The sequence below is a fragment of the Callithrix jacchus genome, chromosome 5 (assembly GCF_049354715.1).
Source record: "Callithrix jacchus isolate 240 chromosome 5, calJac240_pri, whole genome shotgun sequence".
Lineage (NCBI taxonomy): Eukaryota > Metazoa > Chordata > Mammalia > Primates > Cebidae > Callithrix > Callithrix jacchus.
This window is the reverse complement of record NC_133506.1, coordinates 96,725,285-96,746,827: the sequence shown is the minus strand read 5'-3', so window position 1 is coordinate 96,746,827 and position 21,543 is coordinate 96,725,285. Positions and strand designations below refer to the sequence as shown.

At 47.4% G+C, this 21,543-nt stretch overlaps 1 protein-coding gene across 23 annotated transcripts in view; it reads right to left on the bottom strand.

Moving 5' to 3' along the window:
• Nucleotides 1–21,543, bottom strand: part of ZNHIT3 (zinc finger HIT-type containing 3) — a 46,603-nt gene that overhangs the window by 15,461 nt on the left and 9,599 nt on the right. For 9 of the 23 annotated variants that reach the window (XM_078373725.1, XM_078373724.1, XM_078373734.1 and 6 more), the window contains 2 exons: nucleotides 21,338–21,456; nucleotides 15,996–16,275 (listed from right to left, as the gene is read on the bottom strand). The exons of 4 other annotated variants lie outside the window; for them this stretch is intronic. The gene's annotated coding sequence lies outside the window, so the exon portion shown is untranslated. The remainder of the gene's footprint in view (nucleotides 1–15,995; nucleotides 16,276–21,337; nucleotides 21,457–21,543) is intronic. 10 more of the 23 variants (XM_078373729.1, XM_078373738.1, XM_078373744.1 and 7 more) reach the window with 2 other exon arrangements.

The window sequence follows — 21,543 nt, the reverse complement described above, 5'->3', positions numbered from 1 at the left end:
TTCCAAGGAGGAAATCACAAAGGAAACTAAACAAATTTTTTCGACTAAATTTTTAAAAATGTCAAAATTTGTGGGACACAACTGAAGTTTATAGCCTAAAATGCCTATTATCACAGTCAACCTCAGCCAGGAGCAATTCTCCCATGCCCAAGACATTTGACAATATCTGAAAACACTTTTGGTTGTCACAATTGGAGAGGGTGCTGCTGACATCTAGCGGTTCTAGGCCAGGGATGCTGCTAAACCTCCTGTCATGCACAGAGTAACCCCCACAACAATCAGAAAGCCCAGATGTCAACCGGGCTATGCTGAAAGCACTGCTAAGTCAGAAAAGCTTCAAATAAATGATTTAAGCTTCTTCATTAAGAGACTAAAAAAGGGTCAGGTGCAGTGGCTCATGCCTGTAATCCCTAATCCCAGCACTTTGGGAGGCCAAGGTGGGCAGATCACAAGGTCAAGAGATTGAGACCATCCTGGCCAATATGGTGAAACTCCATCTCTACTAAAAATACAAAGATTAGCTGGGCATGGTGGCACGCGCCTGTAGTCCCAGCTACTCCAGAGGCTGAAGCAGGAGAACTGCTTGAACCCGGGAGGTGGAGGTTGCAGTGAGCCAAGATCACACCACTGCACTCCAGCTTGGCAACAGAGCGAGACTCCATCTCAAAAAAGAAGAGAAAAGCCTCAAATAAATGAGTTATGCTTCCTCATTAAGAGACTTAAAAAAGGGCCAGGTGTAGTGGCTCACACCTGCAATCCCAGCACTTTGGGAGGCTGAGGCAGGAGGATCACAAGGTCAGGAGTTTCAGACAAGCCTGGCCAACATGGTGAAACCCCATCTTTACTAAAAATACAAAAGCTGGGCATGGTGGCAGGTGCCTGTAATCCCAGCTACTCAGGAGGCTGAGACAGAAGAATCATATGAATCTGGGAGGCGGAGGTTGCAGTGAGCCGAGATCGCGCCGTTGCACTCCAGCTGGGCAACAGGGCAAGACTCCGTCTCAAAAAAAAAAAAAAGCAGCCGGGCGCGGTGACTCACACCTGTAATCTCAGCACTTTGGGAGGCTGAGGCAGGCAGATCACAAGGTCAGCAGTTTGAGACCAGCCTAGCCAATATGGTGAAACCCCGTCTTTACTAAAAATACAATATTAGCTGGGTATGGTGGTAGGTGCCTGTAATCCTAGCTATTTGGGAGGCTGAGGCAGAAGAATTGCTTAAACCTGGGAGGTGGAGGTTGCAGTGAGCCAAAGATTGCACCACTGCACTCCACCTGGGTGACAGAGCAAGACTCCATCTCAGAAAAAAAAGAAAAGAAAAAAGAAGGCCGGGCGTGGTGGCTCACACCTGTAATCCAAGCACTTTGGAGGCCAAGGCGGGCGGATCATCTGAGGTCGGGAGTTCAAGACCAGCCTGACCAACATGGTGAAACCCCGTCTTTATTAAAAATAATAATAATAAAATTTTTTTAAAAAAGGAAAAAAGCCACAGACAAAAAATGTTTGCAAAAGACATACTAGATAAGTAACTTTTACAATCAAAGAATATATACAGATGGCAAATTAACACATCAATATATTTAGCATAAATAGCCATTAGGGAAATCCAAGTTAAACACACAGTACAGCACCATCACACATCTACTAGAATGAGGAATAACAAAAAGAGTGACAATACCAAGTGCTGCCAAACAGGCAGACCAACTGGATATCTCATATGTTGCTGCTGGGAATGCAAAATAATTCAACCACTTTGGAAACAGCTAGCTTTTTTTAAAAAAAATTAACTTAAAATGTACTTATTTTCCAATCCAGCAAACACCGTCCTAGATTTTTAGCTAAGAGAAATGAAAACGTATATTCATACAAAGTCTTCTCTGCAAAAGGTTATATCAGCCTTAGTTATAATCACACACACGTAAAAAAAACAGAAACAACCCATTTGTCCATCAACTGATAAGTGGATAAACATTTTATGGCAGATTTATACAATGGAATACCTCATAACAACCTAAAGAAACAAACTACTGATATAAGCAAAATCATGGATTAATCCAAAGCATTATTTATGCTAAGTGAAAGAAGCTACACACAAAAGACTACAGTAGGCCAGACGCGGTGGCTCACGCCTATAATCCCAGCACTTTGGGAGGCAGAGGTTGGTCAAGAGATCGAGACCATCCTGGTCAACAAGGTGAAACCCCAACTCTACTAAAAATACAAAAATTAGCTTGGCATGGTGGTGCACGCCTGTAGTCCCAGCTACTCAGGAGGCTGAGGCAGGAGAATTGCTTGAACCCAGAAGGCGGAGGTTGCAGTGAGCCGAGATCGTGCCATTGCAGCAAAACTCCGTCTCAAAAAAAAAAAAAGACTACATAGTGTCTAATACTTATATGAAGGTGTAGCAAAGGCAAAACTATGGTTACAGAGGCCAGGGGAGACGGGAGGGGTTGATGGCCAAGTGGTATGAGGAAATTTTTCAGGGTGCTGGTAACATTCTACATCATGGCTTCAAGGCTGGATCAAGGTCAACTGATGCCCTAAACACAGCCCAACAATGGTACCCCCTTGGCTCTTTCACTGTCTAAAATAAAGAACTTAGGGGTCCCTCACACAAAGCATCTGATGAGTTAACTTTAGCCAGATCAAGGCAGCTCTGTTTGCATTGAATGGAAGCAAAACATTCCTGCCTTGAGACGGAAACAAAGGTGATATCTGATGACATCTTCAAATCAAAGTTTTAAACTAGTCACTCAGCAGCCAAAGAAATTGTTTTTATTCTTTTGCAGATTACAGTTGATCATGACAGATACAGACAATTACAAAAAAAAAAAAAAAAGTTTGACTAAGGTTGAGTGTAGCTGTGAAAAGTTAAGGACGTAATACCTGGGGTAGCAGTGGGGAGGGGAGTGATGGACTCTGTAGTGTCCCCTTCCCTTGGACCCATAAGCAAATTTCTTTTTAACTTAATGATTATCCAAGGCTGCATGGCTTTTTTTTATTTTTATTTTTTTTAAAAAAAGGAAAGAAGAAAAGAAAGAGAAAAAAAGGAGTGAAGGAGAGAAAGAAAGAGGAAGAAAAAGAAGGGGAGAAAACGGGAATATTGCTTTATTCTAAAAAATGGGTATTGATAATGGCTGATCAATATTTTGTGTATTTAAAGAATGTATATTTTGTGCATTTAAAATGGAGAGCTCTATAATTATTAAGTTTACTTGTTCCAGATCTGAGTTCAAGTCCTGGTTGTCCTCATCAATTTTCTGTCTCGTTGAGTCTAAATCTCTTTATCGGTCTTACGTATCTGGGTGTTAGGATCGTTAGCTCTTATTGTTGCATTGATCCTTTTACTGGTATAACTTTGTTGCTTTGAAATCTATTTTATCAGATGCAAGAATTGCAACTCCTGCTTTTTATTTATTTATTTATTTTTGCTCTCTATCTGGTTGGTAAGTCTTTCTCCATCCTTTTGTTTTGAGTCTTTGTGTATCTTTGGATGTGAAATGGGTCTGGATGTAGCATACCATTAGGTTTTGGCTGTATCTTTTGATTGGGGGATTTAGTCAACTTAAATTTAGGGTTACTGCCATTTGATGTGAACTGGCTATTTTATCCATTCGTTGATGTAAATTCTTCTTTATGTTGATGCTCTTTACTTTTTTGGTATATTTTTAGAAAGGCTAATACTGGTTGTTCTTTCCTATGTATAATGCTTCTTTCAGAAGCTCTTATAAAGCTGGCCTGGTGGTAATAAAATCTCTGAGTACTTGCTTGTTCATAAAATATTTTATTTTTCCTTCAGTTGTGAAGCTTAGTTAGGCAGGATATGAAATTCTGGGCTGAAAGTTATGTTCTTTAAGGATGTTGAATATTGGCCCCCAGTCTCTTCTGGCTTGTAGGGTTTCTGCTGAGAGATCTGCTGTAAGTCTAATAGGCTTCCCTTTGTGGGTAACCTGACCTTTCTCTCTGGCTGCCCTTAGTATTTTCTCCTTCGTTTCAACCCTGGTGAATCTAATGATTATGTGCCTTGGGGTTGCTCTTCTTGAAGAATATCTTTGTGGCGGTCTCTGTATTACCAGGGGTTGAATATTGTCCTGCTTTGCTAGATTCGGAAATTTTTCCTGAATAATATCCTGAAGGGTATTTTCCAGCTTGGATTCATTATCTTTGTTGTATTCAGGTACACCTATCAAACGTAAATTAGGTCTTTTCACATAGTCCCATATTTCTTGGAGACTTTGCTCATTCCTTTTTATCATTTTTTCTCTATTCTTGCCTTCTCATTTTATTTATTTATTTATTCATTTTTGGGGGGGGAGGAAGGCAGGAAGGAAGGGAAGAAGGACGGTAGGGAGGAAGGAAGGGATGAAGGAAGGAAGGAAGGGAGGAAGCGGGAAGGGAGGGAGGGAAGGGAAGAAAGGAAATCAAGCAATGAAAGAGACATTGCCGACCTGGATCTAGAGGTTTACAAGTTGATTTCTTTTTTTTTGAGAGAAGGAAAGAAAAAAATAATAATAAGTAAAGGAGAGGAAGAAAGAGGAGAGAAAGAGGGAGAGTAAATGGAAATATTGCTTTATTTTGAAAAAAATTGGGTATTAATAATGGCCAATCAATGTTTCATTTAAACTAATGGGTAGGTGTGATGTGGTATTGACAAGAATGTATATTTTGTGTATTTGAAGTGGAGAGCTCTATAAATATTTATTAAGTTTACTTGTTCTGGATCTGAGTTCGAGTCCTTGATATCCTTATTAATTTTCTGTCTCACTGAATCTAAGTCTCGTATCTGGGTGTTAGGATTGTTAGCTCTTGTTGTTGCATTGATCCTTTTACCACTATACCTTTGTTGCTTTAAAATCTATTTTATCCGATACAAGAATTGCTACTCCTGCTTTTTATTTATTTATTATTTATTTTTGCTCTCCATTTGGTTGGTAAATCTTTCTCCATCCCTTTGTTTTGAGTCTTTGTGTATCCTTGCATGTGAAACAGGTCTGGATGTAACATGCTGTTGGGTTTTGGCTGTGTCTTATGATTGGGAATTTAGTCAATTTAAATTTAGGGTTACTGCCATTTGATGTTGACTGGCTGTTTTATCCATTTGTTGGTGTAAATTCTTCTTTATGTTGGTGCTCTTTACTTTTTGGTGTATTTTTAGAACGGCTAATACTGGTTGTTTCTTTCTGTGTGTAATGCTTCTTTCAGAAGCTCTTGTAAAGCAGGCCTGGTGGTAATAAAATCTCTGAGTTCTTGCTTGTTCATAAAAGATTTTATTTTTCCTTCAGTTGTGAAGCTTAGTTTGGCTGGATATGAAATTCTGGGCTGAAGGTTCTGTTCTTTGAGGATGTTGAATATTGGCCCCCATTCTCTTCTGGCCTGTAGAGTTTCTGCCGAGAGATCTGCTGTAAGTCTGATAGGCTTGCCTTTGTGGGTAATCTGACCTTTCTCTCTGGCTGCCCTTAGTATTTTCTCCTTTATTTCAACCCTGGTGAATCTAACGATTATGTGCCTTGGGGTTGCTCTTCTTGAGGAATATCTTTGTGGTGTTCTCTGTATTACCTGGGGTTGAATGTTGACCTGCTTTGCTAGTTTAGGAAAATTTTCCTGAATAATATCCTGAAGGGTATTTTCCAGCTTGGATTCATTCTCTCCGTCGCATTCAGGTACACCTATCAAACGTAAATTTGGTCTTTTCACATAGTCCCACATTTCTTGGAGACTTTGCTCATTCCTTTTTATCCTTTTTTCTCTAATCTTTTCTTCACGTTTTATTTCATTAAGTTGGACTTTGACCTCTGATATCCCTTCTTCTGCTTGAACAATTCGAGTGTTTAAACCTGTGCATACTTCTCGGAGTTCCTGTATTGTATTCTTCAGTTCCATTAATTCACTCATACTCCTCTCTAAGTTGTCTATTCTCAATAGGATTTCATCAAACCTTTTTTCAAAGTTCCTGGTTTCTTTACGTTGGGCTACAACATGTTCTTTTAACTCACCGAAGTTTGTTATTATCCATTCCTTGAAGAGTGATTCTGTCATCAGGAGGCGCTCGTTCTCCATCAAGCCTCGTTCCATTGTTGATGTGGAACTGTGATCATCTTTAGAGGGAGAGGCGTTCTGATTTTGAGTATTCTCAGCTTTTTTAAGCTGGTTTCTTCCCGTCATTGTAAATTTATCCTCCTGTCGTCTTTGAAATTACCAACTTTCAGATTAGGTCTCTTGAGTGGACGTCCAGGTTGTTAGTTCCCCGGGCCAGAGCAGCGGCGTTAAAACTGATGGTGTTTTTCTGCCCAGGATTCTCCTGTCGGGCTTCCTTCTTGTTTCCGTAGTAGGCGACTCTGCCTTCCCGGGGCTCCAAACCTCGGTCAGAAGAGGAACCGGTCCGGTTTACTCTGCGCCGAGCGCTGCCGCGTCAAGGTGCTGGCGGAACCGCTGCGCCGACCACGAGAGTCGCGCTGGCGACTCGTGTGTTTCCACCACTGGGGGATCTTCTGCTCCGTGAGCGACCAGACTTTGTCTGACAGTGTGGCGTCCTTTAGTTCTCCGCGCCTTCCCTGAGAGCTGCAATCCCGGGATGTTAGCGATCGGCCATCTTGGATCGTTGGTCCATTTTATTTCATTAAGTAGATCTTCGACCTCTGATATCCTTTCTTCTGCTTGATCAATTCAGCTATTCAAACTTGTGCATATTTTGCTAAGTTTTCGTGTTGTGTTTTTCAACTCCGTTAGTTCATTTATATTCCTCTCTATATTGTCTATTCTTGTTAGCATTTCGTCAAACCTTTTTTCAAAGTTCTTAGTTTCTTTACATTGGGTTAGAACAAATTCTTTTAACTCCCAGAAGTTTCTTATCATCCACCTTCTGAAGCCTACTTCTGTTAATGGCACACAGTCCTTTTCCATCAGGGCTTGTTCCGCTGCTGATGAGGAACTGTAATCCCCTGTAGAGGGAGAGGGGTTCTGATTTTGGGTATTTTCAGCCTTGTTAGGCTGGTTTCTTCCCCTTGTTATAAATTTATCCATCTGTCGTCTTTATGATTACCACCTTTCTAGTTGGGTTTCTGAGTGGACATCCAGTTTATTGATTCCCAGCGCTGGAATCCGAGCAACCCACTGCACCAGCCAAAACAGCGGCGTTAAGACTCATGGTGCTCTTCTGCCCAGGAATCTCCTCCCGTTTTCTCTGCACGAAGAGCTGCCACGCGGAGGCGCCGGCAAAACCACTGTGCCAGCCACAAGAGTTGCACTGGTGACCCGTGGGTCTCCTCCACTGGGAATCTTCTGGTCTGTGTGACAAAAATTCATCTGAAAGTGTGGCGTCCTCTCGTTCTCTGTGCTTTCACTGGGAGCTACAATCCCAAGCTGTTAGCAATCAGCCATCTTGGATCTTGTATTTTTTAGACGGAGTCTCTTTCCCTTGCCAGGCTGGAGTGTGCAATGGTGCAATCTTGGCTCACTGCAACCTCCGCCTCCCCAGTTCAAGCGATTCTCCTGCCTCATCCTCCCAAGTAGCTGGGACTACAGGCATGCATCACTAAGCCCAGCTAATTTTTGTATTTTTAGTAGAGATGGCATTTCGTCATGTTCGCCAGGATGATCTCAATCTCCTGACCTCATGATCTGCCCGCCTCTGCCTCCAAAAGTGCTGAGATTACAGATGTGAGCCACTGCACCTAGCTATGGTTTTTATCTTTTTATGCTGCCTCTCAGGTCCGTAGCTCCAGTTCTAGTCATAGTGGCAAGAGGCAGAGAAATTCTAGGCAGACCAGGTTAGGTCCCTGGTGAAGCCCCACCCTCCAGCCGAAAAGCCTGAGACCACAGCCCAAAGTGAGAACTTATATCCCTGTTTTCCCACTTGAATGTTGCCTTTTCCTAAACCACATAGCCTCGCCCTGCCCCATCCTGTGCCTATAGACTCCACACTCAGCTGGCAGAGAGGAAAAGCAGCTGCACACTGGGGACTATGGTTGAAGTCAGAGAGAAGTGGCTTGACTTCAGAGGGACAGCTTGATAATGTGACTTCAGAGAAGAATCTGACCAGGGACTACTGGACCTCAGGGAAGATTACCTTCCCCACTCCCTGCCTCAGCCCCTTTTCAACTCCCCCTCTCACCGAAAGCCACTTTCATCAGCAAGAAAATCCCCCACATTCACCATCCTTCAATTCATTTGTGCAACCTCATTTTTCCTGGAGGCTGGATAAGAGCTCGGGGGCCACAAGTGTCGATACAAGAGGCTGTCACACTGGCCCTTTACCCTCACTGGTGAAAGGCAGCCACCTCACATGAAAAGGCAGAGGGCCCACTGAGCTGTTAACACTTAAGCTGTGGATGGCAGAGCTAAAAGAGCAATGTATCATTCCCTCTGGGGCTTCAGGGTCACAGGCACTCCCACCCTAGACACTGCCATGCCACAGGACCTGCACGGCATTTGGTAGTGCCAGTGTGCAAAAGTGCTCACCCTGGCTCTTGCACCTGCTCACCTGCACGCTTCCTCCTGTGAGTGGTGGAACACAGCAGGTCCCAGTGAGTGAGTTCCCTCCTGCCAGTGCCGAGGCTGGCTCTGGCACTCATGCACACCAGTTTCTGTCTCATTCACTCATGCACTCCCTCCTGTGAGTTGAGAGCTGCAGGCTGAGAACATGAGGCACCCCTGTTGCAAGTCCCTCAAAGGGGTCAGAGAAATACCCTGCTTCATCTGGGGGCCCATCCAGGATTCCTCAGAAGGGCAAGTAAATGCAGAGCTGCCGGATCTGTCTCTTCACTTTTTTTCTGAGACTTCTTGTCCTCAGACTTTCCTCTGAGCTATGCCATTTGCAGGGGACAGGATGCAACCTTGACACCTCTCTCTTTCAGGTGAAAGGAATGGTGGCTGTTTCCCTTCAAAGAGGACTAGCCGTTGTGTGGAACCACAATAAAGTCCTGGGGCAACTGAAAGCATCTGGCGGATGCCATTCCTCAGTGTTGCCGGAAGGCCCCAGACCGGACCCCAACTGACCACCCATTAGTGTGTTATCCAAGACCCCAGACTTTTCTATGGTATCTTTCCTTCTTTTGTGTTTTAAAAATGTCTCCTCTCTCTCCTTTTATCATGATAAGGGTTTTGCTGCAAACTGCAGAAATGTTACTAGGTAGAATGAACATTTGGCCCAGCCACCATACATGCAATTCAGAACAATGTGACTTCCATTTGTTCTTAGAGATGCGACCTCCACCCCCACCCAACAGCCACAGGTGTCTGCAGCACATGGTGGTTTCCCTCCTCACCCTCCCCTCCCAGCTGGGGCACCTGGGCGTGTCCAGAACATGCATGTGCAGCGCCCAATGGCCACATGGGGTGGGAGAGGACTGCAGCTGCTGCCCAGACCCCAGGGCAGTCTTGGGGGCCAGGGACCCCACACAGCCAGTTGGCCAGCATTTCCCACTGGCACCCCCTCCTGCCACATGCCCACAGAGTCTTTCCTCCCCTGAGGGGTTCAGCTCTGTCCAAGCCAGAGGAAGGATATGTGATTAAAGAAACCCATTTACGTAGAGTGAGAGGTTCTTCCCCCTCTTAAGCTGTTGTTTTCTGTCCTCTTTCCTTTTCTATGTGAGAGGGTTCTTTTCCTACCTCAGCACTCTGCAGAAAGCAGTGAAGGAGCCACTCCACTGGCTAATAACTGCAAATTTGGCAAGGCTGCCTAGGACTTAATCTACATCATGAATCCATGCACCCCCAAGACACCTTTTCATCCCAAACTCAATTTGGTTTTGTTTAGTTTGTTTTTTGGGTTTTGGTTTTTTGAGACGAAGTCTTGTTCTGTTGCCCAACCTGGAGAGCAATGGCGTAATCTCAGCTCATTGCAACTTCAGCCTCCCAGTTCAAGTGATTCTCCTGCCTCAGGCTTCTGAGTAGCCGGGACTACAGGTGCCTGCCACCACGCCCCGCTAATTTTTGTATTTTTAGTAGAGATGGAGTTTCACTATGTTGGCCAGGCTGGTATCGAACTCCTGACCTGATGATCCACCCGCCTCTGCCTCCCAAAGTGCTGGGATTATAGGCATGAGCCACTGCACCTGGCCCAATCCCAAACTCAATTCTAAACTTCAGGTTGAAGCCCTAGAAAGGAAAACCAGATCTGAGGGATTCAAAAGCAGGCAACAGGCACAGTATAAATGGGCAGGACTAATTCCTGCCAATTAAACCCCTGCTACACGGAAGGAGGCCATACTCCATGGCACAGATAAGGCCCAAGGAACTCAAAGGTTGCCAACAGTATGGGGCATGGAGGCATAGGTGAGTGCAGATAATTCCTATTCTCTAGGCCCTCCCTGCTTCATGGGTGCAGGCTGCAATGGCACCTAGGGGTGGTGTCCATCTAAGGTCGCCAGGACACAAGGATAAAAAAATAGAAGAGAAAAGGAGGGCCCCTGTTTTCTCTCGGGGAAAGAAGGAAGGAAAATGAGGGATGCCTATTTCCCTCTTTCAGAATGAGCACCAACTATCTTCACCCTCAGTCTATACTTCTCTGGAGTGTATCCTGAATCACTGGGACTGCTTTGACCCTCAGACCCTAGGGGGGAAATGCCTCATAGCCCTTTGCACAGAGGTTTGGCCAAATTATAATCTGCAGGAAGGACTGGCTCAGGAAGGAACCACTCATTTCAATACCATCCTGCAGGGGGACCTTTTCTGTAAATGTGAGGGCAAATGGTCTGAGGCCCCATATGTGCAGGGCTTCTTCACATGTGTCTGACCTTTGCTGACAATGTAGGATTGCTATAGCCAGGAGAGGCTGCAGGGGACAATCCCAGGGAACTAAAGAAACGAACCCCAGAGGCCCCTCCAGCTAGGGAGCCAGCTCCCTCTGGCCCTGCTCCTCTGGGTCCGCGGCGTCCTCACTACCCAGTTTCTCTCTCGCTCACTTGGCCCCTTGTAGAAATCCTCACCGTAGACCAGCCCCAGTCTCACTCCTGCCCCTCCAACAGATGCTTGGTGAATTTGGCCCCCTGGTCCAGGTCCCTTCTCTCTACAGGACTTAAGGCAAATTAAGGGGGATCTTGGCCAGTTTTCAGGTGACCCTGACAGAAAGGCTTTCCAGAATTTAACCCAACTATTTGAACACTCCTGGAAAGACATTATGCTAATTTTGAATCAAACCCTGACTAACCTGAGAAGCAGGCCACTCTGCAAGTGGCAGAAAATTTGGGGATGAGCTTTGTATCACATATAGTGTCAGCTCACTGCAACCTCCACTTCCCAGGTTCAAGCAATTCTCCTGCCTCGGCCTCCCAAGTAGCTGAGATTACAGGTAACCCCCACCACGCCCAGCTAATCTTTTTGTTTTGTTTTTTTTTTTTTGAGATGGAATTTCGCTCTTGTTACCCAGGCTGGAGTGCAATGGCGCGACCTCAGCTCACTGCAACCTCTGCTTCCTGGGTTCGAGCAATTCTCCTGCCTCAGCCTCCCAAGTACCTGGGACTACAGGCGTGCGCCACCACACCCAGCTAATTTTTGTATTTTTAGTAGAGACGGGGTTTCACCATGTTGACCAGAACGGTCTCGATCTCTTGACCTTGTGATCCACCCGCCTTGGCCTCCCAATGTGCTGGGATTATAAGCATGAGCCACAGCGCCCAGCCTGTTATATATATATTTTAAACAAGCCTCTGATTGTGTCACCCATGGCTCAGTATGGTGGTAAAGTCCCTTCACAGTGTGGCTCCAGCCTCTCTTTCTGCAAGGCACCTCTACTTCACCCATGCCAGGCCTGGCACTGCCTCCCCACTGCCTTTTTTCTTTGCCCTTGCACACCCTTGCACCTCTCTTTGCTGAATGCTGAGTCACCTGCTTGCCTCCTCCTGCCTGAATTCCTCTTTTTCCCAAGAGACCCAGGCTAGAGTGGGGAGAGGCTTCCTGGAGCCCTAAGCAAGGAAGATTGATTTCCAGAGTGTAGACAGGCTAACATGGGTAATTCAGGCCTTAACCTTTATGTGTGTATATAATGTTTCAGACATGGAATACTCAAGGTGTCAAATTCCTTGTGGAAAGAAAACTTGACATTCACCTACTGCTAGATGGTTTTGGGTTTTTGAATAGTTATGATAGACATCATCAAAGATTACATCATTCAGCAGACTTTTATTTATTAAATACCAATGTTTGGTTCCCTTTTAAAAGTAACTACAAAGCCAGGTGCAGTGGCTCACACCTGTAATCCCAGCACTTTGGGACACTGAGGTGAGCAAATCACCTGAAGTCAGAAGTTTGAGACCAGCCTGACCAACATGGAGAAACCTCGTCTCTACTAAAAACACAAAATTAGCCAGGCATGGTGGCGCATGCATATAATCCCAGCTACTCTGGAGGCTGAGGCAGGAGAATCGCTTGAACCTGGGAGGCAGAGTTGAGGTGAGTGGAGATTGCACCATTGCACTCCAGCCTGGGCAACAAGAGTGAAACTCCATCGCATAAACAAACAAATAGTAACTATATGCCTAATCATACTTTCTTCCTTAGCCAGAATTTTAAACCACATTTTATTCTGGCTTTGGCTGGGTGGTCACACCATTCTCTTCCAAAGTTCTCCCTGGGAATCTGTAAGATTGTTATCTGAAAACTTTATGGGGAAATTATACAATAATTTTAAAACTTTAAAGAGTACCTAAGGCCAAGCATGGTGGCTCATTCCTGTAATCCCAGCACTCTGGGAGGCCGAAGCAGGCAGATCACTAGAGCAAGAGATCGAGACCATCGTGACCAACATGGTAAAACCCCGTCTCTACCAAAAATGCAAAAATTAGCTGGGTGTGGTGGTGCACACCTGTAGTCCCAGCTGCTCAGGAGGCTGAGGCAGGAGAATTGCTTGAACCCAGGAGGCAGAGGTTGCAGTGAGCCAAGATTGCGCCATTGTACTCTCACCTGGCGACAGAGTGAGACTCCATCTAAAAAAAATTAAAGTACATAAATAATGGAATGCTAGTCCTATGTACTGAAAATGCCAATTATCTTGTAATTCATTTAAACAGTTGAAAAGATTCTAGTCCAGGTACAGTGGCTCATGCCTATAATCCTAGAACCTTGGGAGCCCAAAGTGGGAGGATCACTTGAGCCCAGGAGTTGGAGACCAGCCTGGGAAACATGGCAAAACTCTATCTTTACAAAAAATATATAAAAATTAACCAGTGTGGTGGTGTGAACCTGTAATACCAACTACTTAGGAGGCTGAGGTGGGAGGATTGCTTGAGCCTGGGAGGCAGAGGAGGATCACTTTCAGTGAGCCATGATTGTGCCACTGCACTCCAGCCTGGGTGTCAGAGTGAAACACTGTTTCAAAAAACAAAAAAAAGAAAGAAATTCTAATTTAAATGCCCCCATAAAAAGTCTTTAGCTAGAATAGATCACCACTGAATGGGCCTCTATTTTCCAAGCAGGATTTGATTAAATCTGGTCACACTTTAGGCCTCGAATTCAGAGATGATATAGGCAAAGCTCAGTGTGGAGACATCCCATAATGGAAGTGGACAGAGGACCAGGGAGAATGACCTGCCTCTGCAGTGCCATCAGAGTTGCTATAAAGGTTTGGAATATATTATGTTTTTTTCATAAAAGTTAAGTTCTACAGTCAGCACGAAAGTCAGAAACTACACTGTGGTTTTGTTGTTGTTGTTTTTTTGAAACAGAGTCTCACTCTGTCACCCAGACTAGGCTCACTGCAGCCTCCACCCTCTGAGCTCAAGCGATCTTTCTACCTCAGCCTCCCAAGTAGCTGGGACTACAGGGGTACACCACCATGCCCGGCTAATTTTTTATATTTTTTGTAGAGATGGGATTTCACCATGTTGCCCAAGCTGGTCTCCAACTCTTGGGCTCAAGTGATCCGCCTGCCTCAGCCTCCCAAAGTGCTGGGATTACAGGCATGAGCCACCATGCCCAGCCAGAAACTATGTTTTAAACCAACCCTCAAACAACCCACAGTATGGAGAAATACCTACAGAAACTAAGATTGACGGGAGGCCCAGCAGGGTCTCACCTCCCATCTCAGACTCAGGCTCATAGGCTCAGAGGCAGAAAGAGGGCTGATTTGCCTGCATCTTTTGAAATTCTGCCTATCTCTGCCTCTCTCTTGTCTCCTTCCTTTCCTTTCTCTCTTTATTTCACCTGAGTTTCAGAGCCCTTGGTTAAATTTGTCCACAACTTCCTGCAGCTCTAGCTGAGAGCCCAGAAACATCACTGGGGACCACAGCCCCTTGCTTCCCTGAGCCCCATTCCCTATGTTGGGAGTGCTGTTTTGGTGCCTGTGGTGGTCCTCTTCATCCTCCACTCTGTTTCCCGACTCACTTATCACATATGGTCACCACCTTCTGGGTCATGACACAGGGTACTAGGACTGGAGTGGTTTCACTAGGTTAACAGGCATGGCTGCTGCCCTAGTTACAGAATGTCCTGGAAGAGAGGTTGAACCATCATGACATCTTTGGGGCTGGGGGACAAGAGCCAAAAGCCCCTAGAACACGGTCATGTGCACTGGCTCCCACATCCCCTTGCCCAACTTCTAGGACTTGGCGCTGGTCCCCTGCCTACTCCACAGGCCTCTCCTGACAATCTGCCTCTAACCATTTTCCTGCCTTCCTTTTTGGAAGGGTGAAGGCCAGAGGTGGCCCCTGGTTTTGTTGAGAAGCTCAGGGATCTGGCTCTTCCAAGGAGTCTTGGAATCCCTCCTTGTCACTGTGCCCTAGAGTGTCTTGCAGCCTCCATTGCATGGGTCTCCTTGGGCAGGAGGCAAGTAGAGCTGGCTGGGTAGTGGGGTGACTCCTTCCAACCTAGAATCTCAAGGTGCCCAGTGAGGACCTAAGAGGATAGCCAGGCCCAGCCCCCTCACTCTTCCTATGTGAGGGTATGAGGTAGATGACACCTCCCAGTCCTGAGAAGGTGGTGAATCCCCCTGCCTACCCTCTGGCAGCTCGCAGGGCTGACTCCTGGAGAGGGCGGATTTACCTGAGGGCTCTGACCGCCTTAGCTGCCCAGTGCCTCTCTGGAGACAGAGGCTGCCAAAGGAGACACGGGCCTGTTGCCCGTGGAAGAGAAGGAAGGGAAGAAAGGGCAGCTTAAGCAGCAGCCAGGAAGCACCCGTAAGGAGCCGGGTTGCTCTCGCCCTTCCGTTTGCATCACGCGGCACCGCGGGTCCCTGCGCGGCCCTGGCTAACCCCAGTTGGCACCACCACCAGGTCACCCGACCTTGCCAGGGCAGGCCTTGCTTAGCACAGGAGCCCAGGCCATCCTCACTGCGGAAAGAAGGCGAGGCCCATCTCCTGACAGTGATGGAGCTGCGCGGGGGAGCGGGGTGCGGGAAGCAGGCTAGTTTTCGGTGGGAAGCAGTGGAGCTCTCCATGTTCTGGGGTGGGGAGGGGAGTGAGGCTGAGCAGGGCGCAGACCAGGGGCCTGCCACGTGGCCTCTGCATCAAAAGAGTAGTGCCCAAGATGAGAGGCCCTGAGCCAGAGAGACCCAGCCCAGGAGATTTTGAATTCTAGCCCTGGGTGTGGACTGGTCCAAGATGCGTGCCCCAGGCGGGGTGCCACCAGCCTTGGCGGGTTCTGGATGTTAAATCTAGACTCCACCACGCTTTATCGCAAGCCCACCGCCTCATCCCGACCCCAAGGGGCATCCCAACCTGTTCAGGGTTCCCGGGCCTCGTGCGCTTGCCTGCCTAGGGCAGTAAATTGCCTGTCTCTAAAGGCCGACGCCCACTTTGCCCGTTCCCCACCCGCCCGAACCTCAGGCTCAGGGCCCGCTTGGACAATCCTGCCGCGTCCTCTCAGTGAGAAATGCTGGCCTTGTGGGTGGGCGCACTTCTCCCAGTAGCCAGGGAGCTACCCGCCTGCCCAGGGCGCTGTCCAGACTGCGATGCTGAAGTGCTCCCGGCCCTGACTCAGCCAACACAGGTACACAGCCGTCCTCCGCGTGCAGCCGCCACTCCCTAGCTGCCTGCTCCAGGCCGCGCCCACACCGGCTAATCACCCACCTGGATGCTCGCAGGGCTGACTCAAACTGGAATCGCCTAGGAGGTTCGAGATTCCTGAGGAGGCCCAGAGAGTGCCAATGCTTGTCCCGGGCCAGGAAGCTGGGAGAGTGTGGAGCTCCATTCCCGCTCTGCATCCCGTATTCCGCAGACACCTGCTCACTCTGGACAGCTCCACTGCCCGCTCCAGACCCATCTCCTCCTGTGAGCCCAGGGGAGGATCCACTCACTCTCCAAGAACGCATTCTTCCCACTGGCATCCAAGCGCAGCAGACCCTGCTACCTATGGGGGGAGGAGGACCACAGGCAGAGAGACAATCCCTGAAATTGGTCCCACACGTGCCCAGCAGTGAAGATGCCTCTCTCTCTTCTTTCTGAATCCCCTCCACAGCTTCCATGAATGCCCATAACCCTTCCTCCCTCCACCCTCAATGTCCAAGCAGGCAAGGAAGACCAGGTGTCCCCAGTGAAGGGCCCTGCAGTGAGGGGTCTAGAATCTTGCTCTTGAAGGAGTAAATGATATCCCTCGAGTTAAGCATGATTATGATGGCAGTGATATTAGGCCAGGCACTAGTCCAGCAAAGAGGGGCCGGCAGGACACCAGAAGGAACAGCCAGATGGCAGTGCTGGTGCCCAGAACCATGCCCTGGCTCACTCCAGGCCCCCATGGGTGACTCCTTAGAGTCTGCCAAGGATCAGTGCAGGCCAGGAGAGAGATGAGGTAATAGTCAAGGCAAAGGGGTTTTGAGAGGATGTTCCAGGGGAGCAGAAGCAGCAGCCAGCACTTATTTGGTGGCTGCAAATGTCATGTCCTGGTCTCTAGTCTTGGCAAATGTATTCAAGGACTCAGGTCTGATACCTCCAACTGCTAGGCAGTTCCAATTTGAAATATGGAGAGCGTTCTGGCTAGACCCCGCCAGCAGGGCCCCAGGGGACTAGGCACTGTGTCAGGGCTGAGTTCATACCATGGGGAAGAGCAGGTGGTGGCCTCAGCGCTGTTGAGCTGTCCCAGAATCAGGATTCTTCTTTCTCTTTCTCTCCTAACTTACTTCCTTCCCTCCCTCTCTCCTTCTTTTCTTTCTTCTTTCCTTCTTTCTTTCTCTCTCTCTCTCTCTTTTCTCTGACAGGCTGGAGTGCAGTGGCATGATCTCAGCTCATTGCAGCCTCCGCTCCCCAGGTTCAAGCAATTCCCCTGCTTTAGCCTCCCGTGTAGCTGGGATTACAGGCAACTGCCACCACACCCAGCTAATTTTTGTATTTTTAATAGAGATGGGGTTTCACCATGTTGGCCAGGCTGGTCTTGAACTCCTGACCTCAGGTGATCCACCTGCCTCAGCTTCCCAAAATGCTGGGATTACAGGCATGAGCCACTGCACCCAGCCCAAAATCAGAATTCTTAAAATAATTATGCTGCATACTGAATCATGTTGTTTTGATTCTTGTAGCTGGCCCCCTTCTTTATCTAGGGTGCCTGCTGGTACACCCTGGATGATGTCTGAGACAGATGGTGCTGCTAGGCCCACTCCCTCATGGGTCTCACATTGTGGCCCCCATGGCAATAGATAAAAACAAGTGTTACTCTGGACATCACAGTGACCCCGAGAGACAGATAAGATGGGTATTAGTGAACACATTAGGGGAGACAGAGGGGCAGAGGGCACAGGACAGTCACTAAGGCTCCTAATGACTAACTTCTTCAAACTTCTCAGCAACATCCTTCTCCCTGTCCTCTGCTCTCCATCTCATCCATCAAGGAGCTGATGCTAATGGGGTTCCCTTGTTCAGAGCCAGACTGCTGTGGTTATTATGGTAGTTAACAAACAGCGACCTAGCTTCTTCACAAAGTAATCCCCCTGGAGGGACAGAAAAGGGCTGCTGTGACCTAAGGACCAACATGTTACCCCTTGGCTGGTTTGACAGCCATGGCAAAGACATCAACAGCATCCAATAAGGATTGGAGGCTTCTGGGCACACCCTGGGAGGAGGGACAGGAGACTGGAGAAAGTGCAGATGTCCGGATTTGTCTGCCGGCCACACCTGCTGGGCCCTCAGTTTGTCAGTCACAAAGTGCTGCTTCAGCTTCTCATTGCAGTAGCTGATCCACAGCTGTGACAGCAGTTGTTGGGGAAGAATGTGAATGCAAATGCATCCAGCAAGCCTGGTAAAATGGGAAAAATCCAGGGGGCCCTGGAAGAGGGTTTCCCTGAAGCCCAGGGTGGCAAGGCTCCCACCAAATAGAATAATTCAGCATCAACATAAACCAGAATTCCACCCCCTGAATGACCTCTGGTGAGGCTGAGAAACATTACACTGGGCAGCGCACAGAGCAATTACAACCCTTCATACACCACCCAGAGTAGTCCCCATTTTCCCTTCTGCTCTCTCTGAGCCTAGAACAGACGCAAAGGCCCACTGGAGGATGAGGGGCAGCCCCAGGGCACCAAGGCCTACTTTTGAGTCTGTATTTTCTGGTCCTGTGTCTCTTAGGAGAAGCCCCTTCTGCTGGAACTTCTGAGCACTTTTTAATGCCTCATCCCCAACTGAGACCACAACTCTTAAGAAAAAAAAAACAGGAAGAGATAGTCAAAGATTGTTAACCTTTTTGAGACTGGGTGTGGTGGCTCATGCCTATAATCCCAGCATTTTGGGAGGCCAAGACAGGAGGATTGCTTGAGGTCAAGAGTTGGAGACCAGCCTGGCCAACACGGTAAAACCCAATCTCTACCAAAAAATGCAAAAATCAGCCAGGCATGGTGGGGCAAGCCTGTAATCCCAGCTACTTGGGAGGCTGAGGCACAAGAATCACTTGAACCCAGGAGGCAGAGGTTGCAGTAAACTGAGATTGTGCCACTGCCCTCCATCTTGGGTGACAGAGCAAGACTGTCTCAAAGAAACAAAAACAAAACCAATGTGATGGAAAGAAAGAACTATTCTAAGACAAAGAAAGAGCTTTCAGAATGTAAACGGTTTAGCCAGGTGCAGTGGCTCACACCTATAACCCCAGAGCTTCTGAAGGCTGAGGTAGGAAGATCTCTTGAGACCAGCATGGGCAACAACTGAGACCACAACTCTTAAGAAAAAAAATTTAGGGCCGGGCGCGGTGGCTCAAGCCTGTAATCCCAGCACTTTGGGAGGCTGAGGCAGGTGGATCACGAGGTCAAGAGATCGAGACCATCCTGGTCAACATGGTGAAACCCCGTCTCTACTGAAAATACAAAAAATCAACTGGGCTTGGTGGCGTGTGCCTGTAATCCCAGCTACTCAGGAGCCTGAGGCAGGAGAATTGCCTGAACCCAGGAGGCAGAGGTTGCGGTGAGCCGAGATCGCGCCATTGCACTCCAGCCTGGGTAACAAGAGCAAAACTCCATCTCAAAAAAAAAAAAAAAAAGAAAAGAAAAAAATTCAAAGAATTTAACCTGTTTAGTAAAAATTCAATAGGACTGGAGGATAAAGTTGAGAAAAATCTCCCAGGAAGTTAGCAGGGGGTGGGGGAAGGAGATTTGGAGTAAAAGAAGAAAAAGGAAGGAAGGAAGGAAGGGAGAGAGGGAGAGAAGGAGAGAGAGAGAGAGAGAGGGAGGGAGTGAAGGAGGGAGGGAGAGAGGGAGGGAGGGAGGAAGGGGACAAAAATAGTTGATTAACTTCATATTAGTGGAAGTTCTAGGAAGATAAAACAATAGGGAGGAAATTATTAGAACTAATTTGTAAATCCCCAGAATGGAAAAGCATGTTTACTGGCCAAAGGAACTGATACCACATATCCACATAATGAATGAAAAATACCAATCAAGGCACTGCACTGGCAATTTTGAAAAATGCCTATGGGATAAACAGAAGATCCTAAAACTTCTGGGGGAAAAAAAAGAAGTCTACCCCATAGGGACTAGAAATCATCACAGCAATACTGGAAGAATACAGAAGTAAACTTCAAATATTAGAGGGAAAATTATCTCCATACAGAAGTATATATCTAGTCAAAATATTGATCAAATGTTAAGAGTAGAAAAAAATCTATCATTCAATGTTCAGGGTCTGCAAACTTTACCAACCATGTACCTCTACAAAGTCATTCCAAAGAATGTGCTTCACAAACATAAAGAAATGAACTAAAATGAAGACCCTGTGAGACTCAGAAAAATGGGATGTCATGGGGTGGAAGTGGAGTGCCTGGGGACCCCACAAATGAAGAAGCAGAAATATTCATGCATGACAATGTAATAGCAGGAGCAAGAGGCAGCCAACCCAAATGGGAGCCGGAGGTCTGAGAGCTCCAGAAAGCCTGGGAGATGCACTGATCATGGCCCTGCTCCACCCTCCCACCTCAGGTGCCTCACCTGGGGCTGGCAAAAGGAGGGAGCTCAACTCATGCATGGATGATGGCAGGTCGAGTTCATGGGCACAAACCAGTTCATGAGCGTGAACTGCCAGGGGATGAGTGAGGCCCAGGCAGGCAGTCCCCTCCAATCTGGGAGGCCAAGTGGCAAGCTGCGCCAATGCCACCTGGCCCATACTACATGCTCCTGCAGCAGCCCTGGTGCTGCCACCAGAGGCCCATGCCACCCTGGGAGCCTCTGTCCTCCCCCAGCCAGTCCTCAGCATTGTCCCTGCCTCAGATGGGAACAGATCTGAGAGGGATGCTGGTGAGCAGCAAGTAGCCTATTCCAGAAAACACTTCTCCATAAGTTTTTCCTTGAAAACTACATAAACATGGGATGTGGTGCCCAGAAACCTTTTTTTTTTTTTGACATGGGGTCTCACTCTGTCACCCAGGCTGGAGTGCAGTGCTGCAATCTCAGCTAACTGCAACCTCTACCTCCCAAATCCAAGTGATTCTCATGCCTCAGTCTCCTGAGTAGCTGGGATTACAGGTGTGTGCCACCATGCCCTACTTTTTTTTGTTGTTTTGTTTTGTTTTTGAGATGGAGTTTTACTTTTCTTGCCCAGGCTGGAGTGCAATGGCATGATATCAGCTCACTGCAAACTTTGCCTTCCAGGTTCAAGCAAGTCTCCTGCCTCAGCCTCCCAAGTAGCTGGGATTACAGGCATGCACCACCACGCACAGCTAATTTTGTATTTTCAGTAGAGACAGGGTTTCACCACATTGGTCAGGCTGGTCTAGAATGCCTGACCTCAAGCGATTCACCCACCTCAGCTTCCCAAAGTGCTGAGATTAAAGGTGTGAGTCACTGTGCCCGGCAATTTTTGTAATTTTAGTAGCGACAGAGTTTCATCATGTTGGCCAGGCTGGTTTTGAACTCCTGACCTCAAGTGATCTGCCCATCTCTTGCCGGGATTACAGGCACGAGCCACTGTGCCTTGCCTAGAAAACCTTATCTGAAGCTCCTCACCTGGTTAGGAATCAAGGCTGCTCAATGGACTCTGTGTCCAAGTGATTTCTAACCTCCAGACAAAAGTGGGATACGTCATTCTTCCTGATGTACTTCTGAGCAGCAACGTTTCTGATACTCTATGATTTATAAAAAAAAAATCTCAGTTAGAAAGCACTAGTAACCCAAAGAAGGGGATGGTTATGGCACTTTCTAGCTGTACCCCA